Below are 20,339 nucleotides of genomic sequence, written 5' to 3' on the forward strand. Positions count from 1 at the left end.
TATTGACCTGCAAGAATAGCTCATTCACTCAGTCAAGTGGAATTCTTATAATTTGAATATCTGCAAAAACCTTTTCAACTAACTGTTCTTTTGATGAAATAAAATTACAGAAATTACAGAAGTTAAAAGTCAAAGAATTTTGCCCTTAACTCTGATCAGCTGGCACTTTTTCGTACCCAATTTCCCACAAGTGATGCAAAAATTTTTGTGCGGATCGAACAGTCTGCAACTGGACATGCATATTTTTAGTTAAGTTTAATGTCTTCACATGGAACAAAAAAGTTGAGTATTTGAGGCAAGCATTTATTTCATCTGCTGATGTTGATTGAAGAATACCAGGTAACATTTGTCTGAAATCTCCTGCAAGCAATATTACTGTATTCCCAAATAGTCTGACATTGCCACGCAAATCTTGCAAGGATCGACCAAGAGCCTCAAGTGATTTTTTGCGTACCATTGTGCATTCATCCTAAACAATAAGTTTGCATTTCTGCAATATTTTTCCCCATATTGGATATTTCGGAGATGTCGAACATGAGATTTTTTAAAAATTGAATGTTTTAAAGTAGAATAAATAATTCTTCTACTTGGCAGCAAGGTCGCAGGTATTCCTCATGCAAGGTGCAAGGGCTAAGGTTATGTCATTTTGTTACCAACTGGCTGCCAAAATCAATTTAATTAGAAAGGTTTTACCAGTTACTTCCGGTGCTGTTCAAGGTAGCAGTAATTTCCAAATAACTTCTATTCTCACAGTCAGTAAATTAGGTGACTAAAATAGGATTTATCCATGTTTTGACAATGCCTTATTCACTGTAATGAATTTAGGAGACTAAAATAGGATGAGGGATTAGAGATGGACAGATAGAGAGGAAGATATATAGATAGAAAAGAGAAAGTGAGATGAAAATAGAGAAAGAGAAGGAGATAGAGAGATAAAGGGATTGATAGATAAACAGAGAGAGGGGGAGCTTTAGAAACAGAGAGGGATGAGACAGAGGAAAGGAGAGAGATAGAGGGAGTTAGAGAGAGAAAGGGGCTCAAAGAGAGATGGAGAGGGTGATATAGAGAGAAAGATAGATTGAGAAAGGGAAAGGGAGAGATGGATAGAGAGAGATATTAAGAGAGGAAGAGAGAGGGGGAGAGAAACAGGTGAACTACACTTCACCGTTTTTTTCCTCGTTCAGTGGAGAAGAAATCTTTCGAGACTGAGGCAATTTTAATTTTTTTTTTACTATCCAGAGTAAGCCTTTTTTTTTGGGGGGGGGGCTAGATTTTCCACGCATTAGAAACCGACCTCTGTACTCTCACCTAACAAATTATTAAAAGAAAAAGATTTTGTAAAATTTGAATTCAACATGAAAATACTATTTTAAAAATAGCACGATAACATAAGTGCATAAGTGCTACTTTATGTACTCCTTGGGCGTTGAGTTACATGGCGACCAGCATAATTATTTAATGGTCGCTCCCTTAGACCCCCCCAGTCAAGGCTAATGCATGCGCACGTAACATTTTTTTTTATTTATTGAGGTTGGCTTAGTAACTAAACAATTTATTGATAATTTCGAAACCCTTAAACGCATGCCGGAAGATTTAAATTGGTTCATTATTGTTGTAATGAAAAAAAAAAGTTTCATTCAACACAAAACCAAAAACACATATTAATGATAAATGATTTATTATTCTATTCATTGAAATTTAATAATTTTTAGATAAAAAAAAGTAAAAAAAAATTAATAAAAAAATAGTTGCTTATGTGCGCATATAAAAATGTTTGTAAAAGTGAGAAATTATTTTAATCATTTAAAAAACTTGTCTTATTTTTTGTTTTATTTTTAGATTAGGTCCACCTTATAATCACCCCAACATCCTCACCTTAGGAACAGCTTCCAGAATAAACACCACTTTTGGAGGGGGGGCTATTTGCAAAATTTAACTGATATTTGTTGTCAGCATACTCACCCGAAAATACTATGAAAAAAAGGGAGGGGTTCAGTGCTCGTTGCAGAGAAGTAGATTTATTTATCAATGAAAGTTGCGAAAAAGTAAATTTATTTATCAATAAAAGTCGTCATTTAAAAAAGAAAATTATGGAGGTGGACCTAAACGTAAATATTTACCCAAAAAACTACCCCGAAGTTTATTACAAAAACGTTTTGTTTTCGCACTATTCGACAATTTGTTCATCCGCGCATGTAAATTAAAAAAATATTTGTAAAAGTGAGAAGTTATCAGTAAATGATTTAGTTTTATTTATTTATTTATTTATTTATTTTTTTACATTAGGTCCACCTCCACAAATGTTAAGAACGGCTTTCAGAATAAACACCCTCAACCTCTCCATGTTAACAGCGGATTTCGGAATAAACACCATGGGGGGTGTTGTCAACATACCCATCCGCAAATACTATTAAAAAAAAAGTCGTCTTTTAAAAAGAAATTTAAAACCAAATGTTTGTAAAAGTGAGAAATTATTAATAAATGTTTAAAACATTTTTCGGTGCTAATACAGAGAGTGATCCGCGCTATTTTTTAAATCGTATTTCCACGTTTAATTAAAGTTTTATGTTATTTTTATTCAATTGCAAGGTTAAAGTACAGAATAGGTACAAAACACCCTCCCTTCCCCATGTTAAGAATGTCTTTTTTAATAATAACGTTATTATTTCAGCACGGATCACTGTCTGCATGAGTAACTTTTTTTTTTCTTTTTACTTATCTTGTAATTCGAGAGTAGTTGAAACGGAAGTTACCAGAAATATTATTGGGCAGTCTCGCAGAAACGACTTCGAAAAATATTTATATTTTAATTAATATTTTTATAATTCGCAATGTAAAATTATTTTAATAACATGCAAACATTCATTGACTTTACAGATAGATTTTCTGAAAATTTCAATTAAATTGGTAACGTAGAAATATGGTTTTATTCACTTTTAACGAACCAAAATTACATTTATATATATATATATATATATATATATATATATATATATAATATCTACATATATATATGGAAAATACATAAAATTATGCTATTAAGGTAGTTATAAATATATATACACTTGTGCCCGATATTATTCATACCCCTCGGATCTTTGAGATTTCTATAAGAATATTGCTCAAACCAGAAAGTATACAATATTAAAGGGATTTCAAACAATAAATCAAGCATAAGCATTTAATTAAAACTCAACAAATAAATAAATTATGCAAGTTTGAAACATTATACAAAGAAAAACAATAATGGCACTAGTTCAAAATTATTCATACCTCTCTTACTAATAGTCAATAGCATGCCCTTTATTCTTAATAACTGCCTGTAACCGTTTTGGATATTTATCAACAAGGTTTTTACAAGCATCAACACTGATTTTTGACCATTCTTCAATGCAGTAGTTCTCCAAATCCCTCAAATTTCTAGGTTTCCGCTTTTTAACCTCAGTTTTCAATATGTGCCAGAGGTTTTCGATAGGGTTCAGGTCGGGACTCTGGCTAGGCCATTCCAAAACATTAATTTGATTATCCTCAAACCATTTCTTGACTATTTTGGCAGTATGTTTTGGATCATTATCCTGTTGAAGGACCAAGTTTGGTCCTAAATGGAGCTTCCCCGCATCCTGTCTAATGTTTTTCTGGAATATCTTCAAATATTGCTCCTTCTTCATGGTTTCATCTATCTTGACCAAACTACCTGGACCACTAGCCGAAAAGGAGCCCCAAAACATTAGGCTACCACTACCATGTTTCACCGTGGGTATGGTGTTCTTTGGGTTGTAAGCTTCTCCTTTCTTCCTCCAAACGTAAGAAGCATCCATATGGCCAAACAATTCAATTTTTGTTTCGTCAGTCCACAAAATACTTGAGAAAACGGACTCTGGAGAATTCACATGGGTCCTAGCAAACTTTAGACGTGCTGCAAGGTGTTTTCCGGTGTGCAATGGAGTCCTTCTTGGTCTTCTTCCTTTCAGACCATTTTCATGCAGAGTCCTTTGCAATGTTTGCCTTGATATTTTTATGCCAGAAGACTCCAGATTTTCTAAAATGTCCTTAGTAGTGGTGGTTGGATTTGCATTAACACTTCTTACAATATTCCTGGTGGCTCCAGCAGACAGTTTCCTTTTCCTTCCTCTACCAATCAAGTTGTTTGTTGTGTGGTGGCTCTGGAATTTTTTGATGATGCTCTGTACTGTTGCTGTAGGGACCTCAAATTTCTTTGAAATTGACTTGTAACCTAAACCATCCTTATGTGAATTCACAATTTTAGTCCTAAGATCATTACTAAGCTCTTTTTTCTTCCCCATTCTAATAATTTTTATTCTTTTATTGGTTTTCAGTTGATATCATTTTAATTTCTGAAAAATGCAAAAAACGAAATGAAATTAATCAAAGGTTGTATAAAAGCATTCAAAATAAGAATCAAACAGGAAACAAACAGTCAGAAACTCGATTAATACTGAAAAAAAAGGGGGTATGATTATTTTTGAACATTGCAGATTTTATAAATAGCTGTATATTTCTTTTATTACAAGTATCCCGAGATTTTAAAATGACGAAAATGATCAGAAGAGGTTTATTAAGAATATGTATCAATATGGACGTAAACAATAAATTCTTACAAAGTTACACCTAATAAACTCAATTTTCAAAGGAGGGTATGAATAATATCGGGCACAAGTGTATATAAATATATATATATATCTTTATATATATATATATATATATATATATATATATATAAATATATATATATATATATATATGACTACCTTAATAGCATAATTTTATGTATTTTCCATATGAAGATAAATATTTTATATAAATATAATTAGCTAATGAAAATAAACAAAATAAATAAAACTTTATAAACTTGTTATATAGGCCCAATGAATGTAAATATTGATAGCATGTAGGATGGCAAAATATATATAAATTAATATTTAATATGAACAATGAAGATAAGTGTGTTATATATTAACTTAATAATATACTATTTTAATGTGGAGTGATATACAATTAGGAGTGGAAGAAGAATTAAATATTAAATTAGTATAAGGAATAGAAATGGATCATGTTATTATTACTTAGTTTAATGTTTATAGATGGTAAAGTTGAGATTGTTAAGTAAGGTAATTTATGGATTAGAAAAAAATGGTAATAATCATAATATTAAAAATGTACTTATAGTAATCAGACTCCAAATATTGATCTAAAAATAAAATGTATCTGATGCAACAAGTGATTATTGATTGATTGATAAGTGTTTCCAAATGATTTTACTATTTGAATGAATGTAAAAATCAATGTTATAGTTATCATAAGATATATCTATTGTACCTATTTACTATGCCTCCCCACGGGGCAGAGTTAGACACCAGGGTCGTTTTTTAACGTGGAGAAAAGGTACGAAAATAAAAATTGTCTCAGTCGTGAAGGATTTCTCCTCCACAGAAAGAGAACAAGAAATGGAAGTGCAGCATCTGAAGAACAGATGGTATTTATTTGCTCCCCCACCGAGCAAATTAGGCACAAGGCCGATATTTAATGTGAGGAGTGAAGGGGAAATGGGGACCAGCTCCCCGGGGAGTAGGGGAGCTGGATAGTGACAATTGGTATGAAGGGTTGCCCCTACATTGACCAAGGTCTTATATGTGGGGTCGCCACCACATATGGTCTTTGCTTGCAGCATCTGAAGAACAGATGGTATTTATTTGCTCCCCCACCGAGCAAATTAGGCACAAGGCCGATTTTTAATGTGAGGAGTGAAGGGAGGGGGAAGGGAAAAAGGGGACCAGCTCCCGAGAGGTGGGAAATGGGAGCTGGTTAAAGGTCTTATATGTGGGGTCGCCCCCACATCTGGTCCTTGCCAGTCATAGCTAGTCATAGCTTGCAGTATCTATCGGAACAGATGGTATTTATTTGCTCCCCCACCGAGCAAATTAGGCACAAGGCCGATTTTTAATGTGAGGAGTGAAGGGGAAATGGGAACCAACTCCCCGGGGAGTAGGGGAGCTGGATAGTGACAATTGGCATGAAGGGTTGCCCCTACATTGACCAAGGTCTGATATGTGGGGTTACCCCCACATATGGTCTTTGCTTGCAGTATCTGCCGGAACAGATGGTATTTATTTGCTCCCCCACTGAGCAAATTAGGCACAAGGCCGTTTTTAATGTGAGGTAAAAACCAGCTCCCCTAAAAGGGGTCACTCTGGTTACCAAAAATAATAATTGTCCCAGTATAGAGGGTTTCCCCTCCATTGACTGGTACAAATTATCTTAAGTGCAGTATCTGCCGGAACAGATGGTATTTATTTGCTCCCCCACCGAGCAAATTAGGCACAAGGCCAATTTTTAATGTGAGGAGTGAAGGGAGGGGGAAGGGAAAAAGGGGACCAGCTCCCGAGAGGTGGGAAATGGGAGCTGGTTAATGGTCAGGCATGTGGGGTTGCCCCCACATCTGGTCTTTGCTAGTCATAGCTAGTCATAGCTAGTCATAGCTTGCAGTATCTGCCGGAACAGATGGTGTTTATTTGCTCCCCCACTGAGCAAATTAGGCACAAGGCCGTTTTTAATGTGAGGTAAAAACCAGCTCCCCTAAAAGGGGTCACTCTGGTTACCAAAAATAATAATTGTCCCAGTATAGAGGGTTTCCCCTCCATTGACTGGTACAAATTATCTTAAGTGCAGCATCTGCCGGAACAGATACTACACTTTGATCTTGGACCGAAGGCCAAGTTTATAACTATTGTAAATCTACTAAGATAAACTATATATTTTTAAATATATATACTCATAAAATTAACGTCTGTAAATTCATTTCGGAATTATTAGTTAAATTTAATAAAAAATAAATAAATAAAAAAAAAAAATTAAAAAAAAATTAAAAAATTAAAGTATATAGGAGAGGGGGTTTAAAGTATAAGGAAAACCTGGGTTGGATATGGTCTATAATTTGTAGGTCTAAACAATATTTATAAACCTTATTAACTTGAATTAAAATTAGAATTAGATTAAACTTAAATATACATTTATTTAATTATAATTAAAATAACATGTTATCAGAGTAAGAAACTCTGAAACCTATTTATTAGAGAATTAGGATATATACAATGATAAAAAATTATACTTAAAAAAAGAACAAGTTCGTAAAATGTTTATTAAAACTAGATTGTCGTATGTAGAATTGAGTAAAGTTTGTGAAATGTAAAAATTAAAAATATTATTTCAATATAAATAATAATGATAAAATATTACTTTCAATATAAATAATAATGATAAAAATATTACTTTCAATATAAATAATAATGATAAAAATATTACTTTCAATATAAATAATAATGATAAAAATATTACTTTCAATATAAATAATAATGATAAAAATATTACTTTCAATATAAATAATAATGATAAAAATATTACTTTCAATATAAATAATAATGATAAAAATATTACTTTCAATATAAATAATAAAGGGTTAAAAACATTTAATTTGAAAAGGAAACACTAAATAAGTGGATAGTCCTTAATCCGCAGAGTTCATCAGAGGGAAGGAATTAGCAAAATGCGAGATCGGATTTTGCATGCAAAAGTATTTGATGAAACTGCAAGTAAGCCAAAGATCTTACTTGATAACAAAAAAAGAAGCAGAGGCAATAGAGTGAAGAAAAAGGTAATTTCATGTGAATGGATAGTCTGGTGAAAGGTAAAGTATCCAATGACGGTTAAATTCAAAAATGTAAATCCAAGAAAGTTAGTTAAATTTCCATTCGCACAAATAAAATCCAAGAAAATCGCGTAATTGGAAGATGATCCAAAATAATCCAAAAGGCCGAAATCCGTGGAAAAATCCACAAGTAGGTACAAGGAAAAGGGGAAAGAATTCAAATAATATTATAAAAAGAAATATAAGATATGCGTTATCTCGGCTGCCGATACAAGATGTAATTAAGAAAAATGGATGAAGAAGAAGAGAGAAATAAAATGAGTGAAGAAGAAGAGAAAAAGATTGAATGGTGAAAGAATTAAATATAAAATAGAAAAGCAAATGTCAAAATGACCCAGACAAGCCGACGTTAAAAGGCGCAAAAAATATAGGTAAAAAAAAAGGGGCCAATTGAAAGGTACAGGTTATTACAATAGAAAATATCAGCAGAAATTACTAAAAGACACTACAAAAAAAAATAAGGGGAAAGGACGGCCGGTATCTGCAATTTCCGGATAAAGCAAGTAAGTAAATGCATATATTAAAATATAAAAGGTAAAAAAAAAGCGGCCAAACACAGAAGAAATAAAAAATAAAAATAAAGGATTATTAAGTTAAAGTATTAAGAAAGTATGTAGTAAAAACGATAATGTTAAAGAAAAATTATATATATCTGAAAGGTTAAAGTAATAGCTATGTAATTTCGAAATTACCATAATTAAATTTGGAAGTTTACAGAAAGAGACAAGTTCGTTTTTAGACTTTATTATATTGTTACTTTGCGGGGAAGTAATCATAGTTATAGCTTCGGTTGTGCAGAGGCGATATGACTTAGAGCCTGGAGTATAAGACTAAACTTTTTTTATGATTGTCCATTTGATTAAGAAGAGGGTATTATTAGAATTCAGTTTTTTAATTAAAGTGGTTAGAGAAGTTCCTAGGTTATTATTAGAATTATGATTGTTAAAAGAAGAACTGTGGTTTGATATTCTTTTCTTAATTAAAGTTGAAGTAGCGCCGATATATGTATGTACTTTATTAAAAGATCGAGGTCTAATATTAATATTAATTTGCTGATTTGTCTGTTTTCTGTTTTATTGATTTCTTCCGTGTCTCTTGCTGCTATGATCGTTTTTTCTGTGTTTTGCATTAAGTATTTTATTATGATTATTATTATTATTATTATTATTATTATTATTATTATTATTGGCTCACAAGTAGCTGTCACACAGGTCTTCAGAGAACGTTTCCTCCAAACAACCTGTGGTGTTCCATGGAAGCTGAGTTACAACAAGTCTACCCAGGTCTCCAGTACTCTCCACCTCTTACGGTAACATTTTCAAATAAATTGGCATTATCGCAACAGCTAATTGTCATTGATTTCTCGTTGGCAGCAGCTATTGGTCTTTGCTGGAATTTTAGTGGCAATAAGCCTCCCCAAGGTCCCAGTTCTCTTATTCAGCTGAGGTTTGGTCAGTTCATCGGCTTTTCCTTCCTTGACTCTACTTGGTTATTTGGTCTTATATTTGTCTCGCTCTTTTTTCGGGGGGTGGGACAATGATTGTACGACGACTGTTTTGGAGGGGATAATAAGTGTTGTTAGTGTTAGGATGGCTGTTAGGAGAAATATTATTATTCTCATTATTATTATTATTATTATTATTGCTAGTTGTATGATTGTAAATGGAGGGGCTGCTCGAGTAGTATATTGGATTAGTAACTATATCAGATGGAGAATGGGAAGAAGGAAAACTTGAAGACGAAATATTAGTGTCTGTTATGGGAGGATTGCGTGGGAGCTCAGTAACTGTGCATGAATATATAACATCTTTATGGATGCAATCATTATTGAGTGGGCAAAGATGTTTGTTATTACAATTACAATTTGTTTTGGGTTTAATTGAGAAAGGGATTTTTTGGGCTGATTTAATTTTTTTGTTATTAGATGTTAAGATTCTTTGTGCTAAATTAGGCATTGTTGAATAAGAAATCCTTATTGAGTTTTTATTGAAAATAGAACTATATTTGTGTGGGTACTTGAAAGAGTTTTGTATAATGTTGAAGAATTCCTTAAACATATTATATATATATATATATATATATATATATATATATATATATATATATATAAAGCTGAATGTCTGTGTGTGTGTGTGTGTGTGTGTGTCTGATCACGAATAGGCTCCTATATGGTTGACTATTATAGAAAACTGATCACATATAATGATAGAAGATGTATCGAGACACAGGAATGAGTGTGTTTGATCTGGCATAATGATGATTCATTAAAATTGTGGGGTCTGCGTACGGGCCTGGTCTACAAAGTATGGAAATAAAAAATTTAAAAATGAAAAAAAAAACCGGTTACAAGAGTTTTTGATATATATGCACATAATAACACTTTGATACGTATGTTTTAACTTAAATAGAGATGATATAATAAAATTGTGGGGTCTGCGTTCGCGCCTGGCCTCCATAGAATGGAAATAGGCACACACTGTAATATAGACTTTTCATATCTATCTGCGTAAGTATACTTTGATAATTATGTTTCAGTTTGAAGAAATACGGTACAATAAAATTATGGGGTGTTCGTTCGAGCCTGACCTCCAAAGAATGGAAATATGTCACAAAGTTTAACAAGTTTTTTAATATAGATCCACAAAATATTGTGATAAGTGTTTCAGTGTGAACAGGTATGGTATAATAAATTATGGGGTTTATCTATTTTATTTTTACTTTCATCATATTTTGCTTTGGTTTTGATACCCCCAAATTCGAAGCTATCTCTTTACAACCCTTCCTTTTCATAACCTATCATACTTTCATAAATCAGAGTCCATTTTCTGTAGGCTGTTTTTGAACCCAGTCAACGACGGTTACTTTTGCTAGTATATATATATATATATTTCTCATAAGTTTTGATTTCGGTTCAAGCTGACGCCCCCAAGCCATATGGATATATTTTTTTATTTTAGAAATTGCAACATTATAATATTTAAAAATCGATAGAATATTAACTCTATAATAATATATTCGAAATCTGCAAGAAATAAAATATTATATTAAAGCGTACTTTATGACCGGACTACGCCGGGTGTTCCTGCTAGCTTGGATAAATAATTTTGTAGTTTTAACAAAAGAGCTACAATAATATCAAAGTGCATCTACTTACGCTGAACATCTATAGAATGACAGAATGACAACAGCAATATATTACATATACATAGGTCCCGCTAGTTAATTAATTATATTAATTCAGGCAAGTGCATGCCGTTTTAAGCATTTTCATCAAGTTCTCCGGAATCAAAGTCCTCCTCCTGCTGGGGCTAAAATTTGAACTTTATATGATACATAGGTAATCAAATATTCCGTTTTACCTCTCATACATTTAGTCAGCAAAGTTGTTGAGAACATACTTGTCTTTTCCCCAGTTGACCATTTTATCTGTTTTTCGTCTTATGGTCGGTGATTCCAGGACAAGAATTCATCTGGCTTGGTTGAATACCCACGTTCGTGCTATTACTTGAGGTAACATCGCTTGGAGAAGGTGCACCATTCATAGTAAAAGCCAGTGTGAGTTAGCTATACTGAGGAGATCGTACTTGGGCTGCGAATAGTATGTGATTTTGAATATTTGGTCAGGGTTTACTTGTAGAAAAAAGTATCTTCATGCCAGGCTGTTTTGACAAATCCCTGTACAGAGAGAGAGAGAGAGAGAGAGAGAGAGAGAGAGAGAGAGAGAGAGAGAGAGAGAGAGAGAGAGAGAGAGAGAGAGAGAGAGAGACTATACACTCGAGAGCAGTATATAATAGGCATTCGAATTTCCTTCAGTTGTCCGTATGTGTGTTTGTAGGCAACGGAACAGTTAAAAAGTTTATCTCAACGCCAAACTAACCACAGATTTGGAATAGACATGGGTTTGACCTTTACTCCTGATCTGAAATGGAACACGTACATCAAGTCTGTTGCCAAGGTCGCTGGAAAGATCGTGGGATCCTTCTACCGCTCCAGAAGATATCTCACTACTGATGCAATTCTCTATCTATATAAGAGCCAAGTACGTCCAAGGATGGAATACTGTTGCCATATCTGGGCAGGAGCTGCTAAAAACAGCCTATCCTGCCTTGACAGAGTACAAAATAGACTTCGTGGCTTAGTAGGGGATGCTCTTTTCTCTACCCTGCAACCTCTCTCCCACAGAAGAGACGTTGCGAGCCTGTCCTTGTTTTATCGTTATTTCCATGGCAGATGCTCGTCTGAACTCCAATCTCTGGTCCCCCCTCGCCAATCTTTCACGAGAAACACCCGTCTAGCTGAATCCACTGTGAAAAATTTCCCCCACTCTATATCTGTGCCTAAATCAAAACGCAGATTCCATGAACAAAGCTTCTTTCTTAGAACTGCACGCCTGTGGAACTCTGTCCGTCTGCCTGCTTCCCTCCGGACTACAATTTGGATGTCTTCAAGTCCAATGTTAACAAATTCCTGATGAACCGCCCCCTTAAGTAAACACTTCAGCAAATCTCCTCACTAACTTAATGTACTTGCAATAACCCTTATCCCTGAGTGGCTTCCGGGCCTTGATAAGTGGTGATCACTGTGTAAAAAAAAAAAAGACATGTTCGATCAGATATCTCTTTATTAAAAAATCCTAATAATTCAAAATTCAGAGCACGTAAAAATAATATCCAAAACAAATGTTCAGCATACAACACATTTATAATTATCCAAAACCTGTCACTATTAGGAAGAAAAAAATAAGTTTAGAATATTTTTAATAAAATCACCACACCATAATAAATAATCTAAGGTTATAATTTAATACATCATCCGAATAAGCCACAATTATAGACATGCCAGTTAAAAGAAACACAGCACATCCCGAGACGGCCAATAAAAGTTGAGCTTATTGATCCAGCAGATGACCTGTCCATAACAATGAAATCCCGCTTCGTTTTACAAAATTCGTAACGTAATGTTACTATTTACGAGTACAGTGTCCGACACAAGGTAGAGGAAGGAACAAAAGTAAAAATTGTCTCAGTCATGAAAGATATGCAGGAGACGAAGAGTGGGCCGCAGAAGGGATAACTAAATCCGAGTTAGCGATTTGCTTCTGCTCACCAAAGAAATCCACCGCTTCTGAGCAAGCCACCCGGACTTGAGATCGCTGACGCTAACTAATATTGCCGAGAACCTAAGAACTTAAGAACCAAAAGCCAATCCGAAAAAAATTAGAATAGAAAATAGAAATACGATAATATATTTTTTTCTTCCCCAACTCAATATTGTAAAATTTATTCTGAATAATTATTTATTTTTATACAAAAAAAAAAAAGAACAACCATCAAATTATTTGTTTTGTTTAAAAAATGACTTCTGCTCCTAAGTGATACAATTCTGATGACAAATGCCAGACGATTACACTCTTGATCTTGACAGCGTGGGTTGAGTGGTAATCGGACGACAAGAGGCCCTACGACATCTGCGGTCATCATTGGAACGGCAATCTTTTTAGTGAGCAGACACCAAGTAACTACCCGGAACCAGGAATGGTCAAAGTCAGGGACATCACCAGAAAAAGACAAAACGTACAAATTTTAAATCATAATCGTCCATGCCCAGTTGAAATGAATGACTGTCGTCTTAGGGAAGCACTATGTCTTGACAAACTTCTGGGACTGACCTTTACTCCTGAACTGATATAGAACACATACATCAAATCAGTTGCCATATCATTGGAAAAATGGTTGGATCACTCTATCGCTCTAACGGGTATCTAACTGCCGATGCAATCCTCTATCTGTACTGTTTCCATTCCACATCTGGGCAGGAGCTGCTCGGCGCTCTATCCTGCCTTGATAGAGTTCCAAACCGGCATCGAAACCCAGACGGTGATGCCCTTTTCTCTTCAATGTAACCTTTTTCCCACGGAAGAGATGTTGCAAGCCTGCTCTATTGTTATTTTCACGGCAAGTGCTCGCCTAAGCTCCAATCTATAAGCCCCTTGCCAAATTTTCACAAAAAACACTCGACTAACTACAACCACTATCAAAAATTTCCCCCACTCTCTACGTGTTCCTTAATCAAAACTCAGAGTTTAAGAACAAAACTTAGTTCTTAGAACTGCCCGCCTGTTGAACAGTTCCAATGGCCTGCTTCCCGGCCTACTGTAGTATGGTAGCCTTCAAGCCCAATGTAAACAGGTTCTTTGTTGAACCGTGCCCTTAAATAATCAAATTCTACCCAACTTACAACATTAACGATTACTACACTACCATCTTACATTCAGTAACCCTAACCCTTGAGTAGCCTTCGGGCCTTGATAAGTTGGATACCCTTTTAAAAATATATATGAATAGTAAAACAGATTTTTAGTTTTGTATTTCTATGCCGAACTCCAGCCGTTTAAGTTAAAATGGGAACCGTTTCCATTTGATTGTACCTATTTACTATGCCTCCCCACGGGACAGAGTTAGACACCAGGGTCGTTTTTTAACGTGGAGAAAAGGTACAAAAATAAAAATTGTCTCAGTCGTGAAGGATTTCTCCTCCACAAGAACAAGAAAATGAAGTGCAGCATCTGAAGAACAGATGGTATTTATTTGCTCCCCCACCAAGCAAATTAGGCACAAGGCCGATTTTTAATGTGAGGAGTGAAGGGAGGGGGAAGGGAAAAAGGGGACCAGCTCCCGAGAGGTGGGAAATGGGAGCTGGTTAAAGGTCAGGCATGTGGGGTTGCCCCCACATCTGGTCTTTGCTAGTCATAGCTAGTCATAGCTTGCAGTATCTGCCGGAACAGATGGTATTTATTTGCTCCCCCACCGAGAAAATTAGGCACAAGGCCAATTTTTAATGTGAGGAGTGAAGGGAGGGGGAAGGGAAAAAGGGGACCAGCTCCCGAGAGGTGGGAAATGGGAGCTGGTTAAAGGTCAGGCATGTGGGGTTGCCCCCACATCTGGTCTTTGCTAGTCATAGCTAGTCATAGCTTGCAGTATCTGCCGGAACAGATGGTATTTATTTGCTCCCCCACCGAGAAAATTAGGCACAAGGCCAATTTTTAATGTGAGGAGTGAAGGGAGGGGGAAGGGAAAAAGGGGACCAGCTCCCGAGAGGTGGGAAATGGGAGCTGGTTAAAGGTCAGGCATGTGAGGTTGCCCCCACATCTGGTCTTTGCTAGTCATAGCTAGTCATAGCTTGCAGTATCTGCCGGAACAGATGGTATTTATTTGCTCCCCCACCGAGAAAATTAGGCACAAGGCCAATTTTTAATGTGAGGAGTGAAGGGAGGGGGAAGGGAAAAAGGGGACCAGCTCCCGAGAGGTGGGAAATGGGAGCTGGTTAAAGGTCAGGCATGTGGGGTTGCCCCCACATCTGGTCTTTGCTAGTCATAGCTAGTCATAGCTTGCATAATCTGCCGGAACAGATGGTATTTATTTGCTCCCCCACTGAGCAAATTAGGGACAAGGCCGTTTTTAATGTGAGGTAAAAACCAGCTCCCCTAAAAGGGGCCACTCTGGTTACCAAAAATAATAATTGTCCCAGTATAGAGGGTTTCCCCTCCATTGACTGGTACAAATTATCTTAAGTGCAGTATCTGCCGGAACAGATCCTACACTTTGATCTTGACCAAAAGGCCAAGGCGAGAGTTCCATTTGATTGTAGATGAAGTGTTCTTGTAGATGAAGTGTTCGCCTCCATTTCTAATATTTTATACCATCTTTCAGGGTTCAAATCTTACACTAGACAATTGCTTTTTTTTTGCGATAGCGTTTTAATTTTTTGGTGGCCTATTTTATCTTCGTCGGTATCTATATGCGATAATTATTTGTTATGAGGATATTAGGTTTACAGTGTTGCATCCAAATGTGCTGCTCTCCATACTCTATCTTGCTCATCTTTTTATGATCGTAAGCAACGAACATCCATTTTTATGTTTCTTCAATCTCCATTTGTGAACAGTGCCGTGAATAAATATGCTTCTGGAAATGCTAAGAGAATCCTTAAACGAAGAAAAACAAGTTAGTGTTATTTTCCAGTCTCGTAAAAAAAAAAAAAAAAAAAAATAAATAAATAAATAAATAAAAAATAAACGCAACGTAACGTAAAAATGGTGCCATGATGCTCTTACATTTGGAGTTCTGAGAATTGGTAAAAACTCGAAAAAATACCGACAGAAACTCACCTAATAAATGCCACGGTGATATTTTTGCCTGAATCGTAGGACTCTAAAAGCAAGATCATCATGGCGCCATCTTTGTTTTCGTTTTAACTTAAGCGCTCAGCACGATTTGCGGTTCACACTAAATAGACACTTTAAAATCAGTTAAAACACAAAAAAAAAACATACCCAAGTAAGTAGAAGAGTAACTTATCTTGCCTTTGGTAACGTTTATCTGTTATATATTTGTTTATTGACCACTTTTCCGTACCTCGGTCTATTGTAAAACAAGCCCAACAATTTATGTATTTTACACGGGTTAAAATAGAAAACATTTTTTTAAATATGTTTTTCACTATATGTAGCACAAAAAAAAAAACAACAACAAAAAAAACGGAATGAGAAATATTAAATAATAATCTGAGGTTTTGGTTTATTTAGACAATTTTGCCTGCTTTTTACGTAATAATAACAGTATATATTGAACAAGTGAAGCATGCATGGTCCCCGTGAGTGCACAGTAAACGAGGCATAAAAAATGACTAAGTTCAGTATTTACTCCACCTCCATTTAGCCCCAAATTCCCCAAGGCCTAAACATATTTAAATTTGAGTTCAACACCATGCAAAACTGATAAATAGTCCTAAAAATGGAGTGTTTTTATTAGCCCTAAAAGAGCCCCTGAAGCACACCCAAGAGTTATCGCGAAGTATAGACAAACAAAGTTATATAGAAATCAGTCAGTTACAACTTTTCAAAAAGTTTTATAAAAATCCAAGGCATCAATTTTTTTTAATAAACACAAAAGTGTCAATTTTAGCTTTTTTTACCCGAAAGGCATCCCTAAAGGGGGGGGGGCAATTGGAGTTTTCCCGGAAAATCCGTTCAGTTACTTTTTTTTTACTCATATTATGTTTAATGTTTGTACAAATTTTCAAAAAATTCCAAGACGTAGTTATTAAGAAACGTACGGACAGACGAACGGACGAACAGACAAGGGTGAATTTACAGGTCAACCATCCTTTTGTCGGGGGACCAAAAATTAAACATTCAAAAAGTGATATAATAAAAATTTTTTTTTTTCAGTTCGTTGGAATAGTAACTGGTTATTGTGGGAGGACCCGTTATGCATTTTAATTACCGGTTGTATAGATGTTTATTTAACTAAAGAAGGTGAGAACATTAAGGGAGGGTTTTGTGTACACGCGTGTATGTGAATATGTATCATGAATTTAATTGTTGTTGTTGTATGTATGAGCTCAGGACATGCACTCTCTTCCCTTTTTTTTTTTCATTTTTCTTAAACTTTTTCTTCTAGGGGATGGGACATCCAACCAGATGTCTGACATTTACCCTTATTTTAGTGAGTCCAACCAAGAGATCTTTTCAGGATTCTAGCCGTCCCTTTCAGTGCAATCGTTTGTATTTCACTTGCACTTGGTTCACCGGGTATGCTTGCTATGTACTTTTTAAAGTTCTTTTTCATAAGCCCAGTTGCTCCTATGATGACTGGTATAATTGAAACGTCTTTTAATTTCCAATTTCGTTTCATATCATACATAAGTCCTTGATACTTTGTTATCTTTTCCCTCTCAACTCTGTTAAGCCCTGTATCATTGGGTAGACTGACCTCTATTACGGTCGCTTTTTTATGCACATGTATGGAAGTTGGAATGTTTGTTGAAGTGTGTACGAGCCTAGCCTTGGTAGTACGCGGGGGTTGGACTATAATTTCACACACACACAGATTTCAATTGATATGTATGTGCAGCATTAGCGTTGTTTTTTGTGTTTGTTTTATTTTAATATTTCTACTTTGTGAAACTACGTGTGTTCCTATCGACAGTCGCCAGCGATAAAATGACGATCCGGCCACAAGAAACACAGTGAACGACAAATACTACGGCACACACGACACCGGGGGTCGGAGGTTTGTCGAGGCCACGCACGTCTGATCACACAAATCTGCCATCATTAAAAATCAAGTCAGATCCAATTTTTAAAACATTCATTCAACACAAGCAATGCATGTTGCTAACGATGCGTAGGGGCGACGGTAGCAGTGGGAAGATCTATAAACGTGGCAACCTGGGTGGGAAGTTAGACAAAATATTTGTTTATATACATTTAAATCTAAGCAAGTTGGTAGGATCGGAGAAACAAGGAGGGAGGGAATTCCAAAAACAATTGGCCTGCGGTAACAATCTATCAGAGTATGAAAATCGTTTCGCATCTAGGGACCTCTACAATGAAGGGGTAGAATTTAGCAGCTAGTCGGATGGGTCGGGAATACTTTTGTAAAAACGGTAAAAGTGCAGCAGATTTATCAGAGGACATTTCGTAGAAGTGCTTTTAAAACAAACAAAGAGACGCAACTCTGTGCCGTTCTTGTACAGTACCTATCAAGATAGAACTTGTTTTAAGGATAGTCTAGCCCAGCAATAATACTCCCTATTTCATTTCGTGGAAATATTCGTAAAACAAGTGCAAAAATACAACACGACGCTGCAGTGGCTGGAATTTAGTAGACAGTGCAGAACCTTTTAAACTAGAAATTATTTATACTGTTAGGCGTGAGAAGTTTTCTAACTCAGTAAAGTGAGCATATCTTTTTTTGTGGCAGACCTAGCAACGTCTTATATGCACTGATTCCCTTTCATGTTGTCTGAGAAGGTTATGTTGAGGAATTTGAACGTTGGACTCTCGGAAAAGGAGCTATCAGTCATAAAAATCGGTGACTGGAAAGGTTTCTTATAATTACAGGAAAACAGCTTTGTCTTAGTCGCATTAAATGTGACTATCTATTTTTGGAAGTACGTATAAAACAAGCGAAAGGACGCAACTCACTCTATACGACAGGTGCTGGAGATTGGAAGACAGTACGGAATCTTTTAGGTTCGAAATTCGTTTTTAGCCCCATGTGCTAGAGAGAGAGAGAGAGAGAGAGATAGAGAGAGAGAGAGAGAGAGAGAGAGAGAGAGAGAGAGAGAGAGAGAGAGAGAGAGAGAGAGAGAGAGAGAGAGAGAGATACATCAACCCAGAAGTGGCAACAATACTCGAGATTAGGGCAAATAGTGTCTTTATGGAGATACAGACTATAGTTATATATACTTTCTCAACCGAGAGGAAGTCCAATGTCTTTCCTCCGAGTAGAGGTTAAATGTCTCCTCTCCGAGGGGAGGTTCAATATCTCGTAAATCACAATCAAATAAAATACATGTTTGTTAGAAATGCAAACTACCAATTATAATAGCACACATTCTACTTCGTTTAGCGGTTCCTCCCATGATTGAGGCCCATGCAATTAAAGTTTCACGATAGCATGAAGCAAACCATATTCTGAATTTGAAGGAAGAACATTTATTAATAGATTGACTTCGCCTTTTTTCTGCTAGCACCGAAAAAACGTCTCGGAATACGAATATCTGGCGTATTAACCCTTTAAATCACATTGATCTTAAGTATTTTGTTACATGTACAGTTCACTTAAATGCTTCCAAACAAACTGACTTATTTTTTACACTTCCTGAAGCGGAACTAAACAACACAATAAAAAAAAGAATGAAAACACACACACACACACACACACACACACACACACACACACACACACACACACACACACACACACACACACAGAGAATAATAATAAATCGATCATTATTGACGTAACCCGTTTTGTTTTCGGGATTTTTTGTTTGTTTTTGTTTTACTGTTTCGTCTCTTTATTCACAGAGTCTACATTTACTGTTTGTTGTTGTTGTTCTTTCTTCTTCTTCTTCTTCTTCTTCTTCTTCTTCTTCTTCTTCTATTATTATTACTAGTAGTAGTATAAACAAATTGACTGACTGATATGTATTTAGATACAAATATTTTTTTCAAATATTTTTACCGGCACACTGGAGAATGAGTAATGAAAAACTTACCCGAGAATTCAGAACTAGCCGGAAGTAAAGGCTAAAAGCGCGAGCATGCTCAGACTACATTTTATAGTCTTTGTCACGAGTTCTATATGCAAAGTTACTGAGTCAGGTGTATATATTGAGTTATCTTAGCAGTTGGGCGGTTTTTGGTTTCTTCAATTTGCTTCCTCTCTCTTTAATCCATGTGGTGTCACGTCCACCACCAGCCGCAGTAGGTTGAAGTGTAATCTGAATGCACACTCTCTGATCCCATGACCCCGATTTCTTGTATACGCATTAATGCCACTCTGAGAGCCTAAATCATCAGATGAATTCTTCTAAATTTACTTTTTACCATTTAACAATACTGGCGATGAAAGAAGTTGTCTAACCCAGTAGAGGGAGCCCACCTTTTTTTTTACAGCAGACTTGACAACATCTACGTACGTTTCCAAAGTTCGGTTCGAGGCCACGTAAACAAATGAAGCGAACTTTTATTGCCTGTATCCTCAACCTGACGTTATATATATATATATATATATATATATATATATATATATATATATATATA

Source organism: Euprymna scolopes, chromosome 42 (genome assembly GCF_053919585.1).
Source record: "Euprymna scolopes isolate OS-2025 chromosome 42, ASM5391958v1, whole genome shotgun sequence".
Taxonomy (NCBI): Eukaryota; Metazoa; Mollusca; class Cephalopoda; order Sepiida; family Sepiolidae; genus Euprymna; species Euprymna scolopes.